Consider the following 3,134-nt stretch of genomic DNA (forward strand, 5'->3'; position numbering starts at 1 on the left):
AATGCATCAGCAATGACATTGGCCTTGCCTGCAGTATATTCAATACTCGGATTATACTCTTGAATCATCTCGACCCAATGAGTCTGCCTGAGGTTGAGGTTGGGCTGAGTGAAGATGTACTTGAGACTCTTATGATCAGTCAAGATGTCCATTTTCTTTCCCAACAAGAGATGTCTCCATGTTAAAAGAGCATGGATGACTGCCGCAAACTCGAGGTCATGAGTGGGGTAGTTCTTTTCGTTGGGCTTCAACTGGCGAGAGGTATAGGCGACAACTTGCTTCTCTTGCATCAACACTGCACCGAGACCTTGAAGGGAAGCATCACAGAAAACCTCAAACGGTTTGGATTCATCAGGAGGAGTCAGAACTAGAGAGGTGACTAACTTCTCTTTGAGGGTGTTGAAAGCAATGTCACATTCAGGCGACCAGACATACTTCACATGCTTCTGGAGAAGGTTGGAAAGATGCTTCGCGATCTTTGAGAAATTCTCAACGAACCTTCGACAATAGCTTGCGAGCCCAAGGAAGCTGCGGAGTTGCTTCACGTTCTGAGGTGGTTCCCAATTCACAATTGCAGACACCTTCTTAAGACTAACAGTTATGCCCTTGGCGGAGATGATATGCCCAAGGTAGAGAACCTCATCGAGCCAAAACTCGCACTTTGAAAACTTCGCATAGAACTGATGTTCTCTGAGTTTATCCAGCATCATTCTCAAATGCTTGGCATGATCCTCCTTGTTCTTGGAAAAGACCAAAATGTCATCGAGATAGACCAAGACGAAGTCATTTGTGTAGGGGTTAAAGATGAAGTTCATCATGCGAGAGAATGTTGGAGGAGCATTGACAAGGCCGAAAGACATGGAAGTGTATTCATATGAACCATAGCTTGTTCTGAATGCTGTCTTGGGGATGTCTTGTTCACGAATGTGAATCTGATGATAACCCATACGGAGGTCAAGCTTGGAGAATACTTGAGCACCTTTGAGTTGCTTGAAAAGCTCGTTGATGTTGGGAAGTGGGTACTTGTTCTTTATGGTCTTCTTGTTCAATGGACGGTAGTCGACCCAAAGTTGGTCCATTCCATCCTTCTCCTTGACAAAAAGAACACCACAACCCCATGGAGAAGAACTTGGTCTTGAATATCGAGCTGTTTCTTCAGCTCCTTCAACTCTTCAGGTGCAAGCTTGTAAGGACGTTTGCAAACAGGTTCCGTGCCAGGCTCAAGATCGATGACGAATTCAACTGGCCGTTGAGGAGGCATTCCTGGAAGCTCTTCTGGAAAGACGTCTTGATAATCAAAAACGACTGGAATCTGAGAGATGGCATCCAACTCACCCTTCTCGTTGAGAGAGAACAGTCGATTGGTATCGCCACGAGCGGCAAAGACGATCACATCCTTAGACGAGTGTGTCAATTGTACCTGCCTGGCAGCACAATCAAGCTGAGCCTTGTGCTTAGAAAGCCATTCCATTCCGAGAATAAGATCAATATCCGAGTTACCAAGGACCATTGGAGAAGACAGAAACTTATAGTCGTCCAACGTGATAGAAACATCTGGAACCACCAAACTGGCACTCAACCGTTTACCCAGAGAAACGATATCCATTGATTTTCCCAAATGAGAAGAAGTGAATTCGTACTTGGCAAAAAATGGTTTTGACATGAAACAATGTGATGCACCAGTGTCAAAAAGAACTTTTGCAGGAATATCGTTAACAGGAAGGTTACCCATGATCACTTCTGAAGAGTCCTCTGCCTGAGCTGCGTTCATCATGTTGATATTTGTAGACTTGGGATTATGCTTGACCACTGCGGTGCTGGCAGATCTCACAGGAGGAGGAGGAAGACGCCTCTGGTTGAAGCATTTGTTTGCATAGTGACCCTTCTGCTGACACTTGTTGCACGTGACCTCTGAGAGTGGTCAGTGAAACGGAGCACTTGATCTTGGAGCATGAGACGAAGTCTTGTTCTGATAGCCTGGGTTGGGTGGGTGGGAAGATCCATTGCCACCTTTGCACTTCTGCTGATAAGGCTGACGGAACAGAGGAGGAGGAGGCAACCAATACTTTTGTTGCTTAGCTACCACTTGAGTTGAGGAAGAAGGAGTTGCATCCCTGACTCGCTTCTTGGAAGCATCACACTTGAGTTGAGCAGCCTCTTGTTTCAGTGCCATGTTGTAGAACTCATCGTACTTCTTTGTCTCAAAAAGCACAAGGGCTAGTTGCAGATCTTCTATGAGGCCACCTCTGAACTGATAAATCATGCTCTTCTTGTCAGGGAAGTCTTGCTTAGCGAAACGAGCGAGCTTCTGAAACATGATGTTGTACTGGTAAACAGACAAGCTGCCTTGCTTCAGATTGTGGAACTCCTCACGCTTGCTCTCAACAACACTCTGAGGAATGTGGTGAGCTTTGAAGTCTTGGCGGAATTCATCCCAGGTAATCACACGACCTCCTCTGGAATCTTTGTATTGTTGATACCACTCTGCAGCTTGGTCTTTGAGTTGGAACGAGGAACTGGTTGAGTGTAGCAAACTGATTTTGGTTGTTGCCATTGCCATGATTTCCTTGTTTGCGCTCTTGCAAGAGTTGCATAATCAGCTGCGTGTTGGCGTTGGTAGCGGCCATCACAGCTTGCCATGCCTCCGGAGGATGAGGTGGTGGCGGCGGTTCCGGATTCTGACGCGTTGGAGGAGCCATCCTGAAGAGGGTGACATCCATTAGCATCTTGAAAGACATATATTCAAGTTGAATCAACTGGATCGAAATTGCAACATATAGTCTTAACATTCGAACAAGAATGAACGAATGAATTCCAAATTAAATGGTCACACTTCCATAAATTGAGAAGCCACTTAGATAGAGGTAGATGAATAAAACAACAAGGTGCAGATATGAACAAATACTTGGTGAGGATTACCCAATCACAGACCAAATATTCGCGGAAGAAATACTAGAGCTACATGAATTCCCACCTATGAAACTCCTGAAATTTTCCCTGTTATGCAATCAGGTGTTGGGGATACAGGGGAAGCATAATATCTCACCCAGAACTAGCAAATCCTACATCTAGCTGTATCCATCCTTCAACACATAACCAAGAAACCTTCGGAAATCATTTACCTCAACCTTCGA

The sequence above is a fragment of the Triticum aestivum genome, chromosome 3A (assembly GCF_018294505.1).
Source record: "Triticum aestivum cultivar Chinese Spring chromosome 3A, IWGSC CS RefSeq v2.1, whole genome shotgun sequence".
Taxonomy (NCBI): domain Eukaryota; kingdom Viridiplantae; phylum Streptophyta; class Magnoliopsida; order Poales; family Poaceae; genus Triticum; species Triticum aestivum.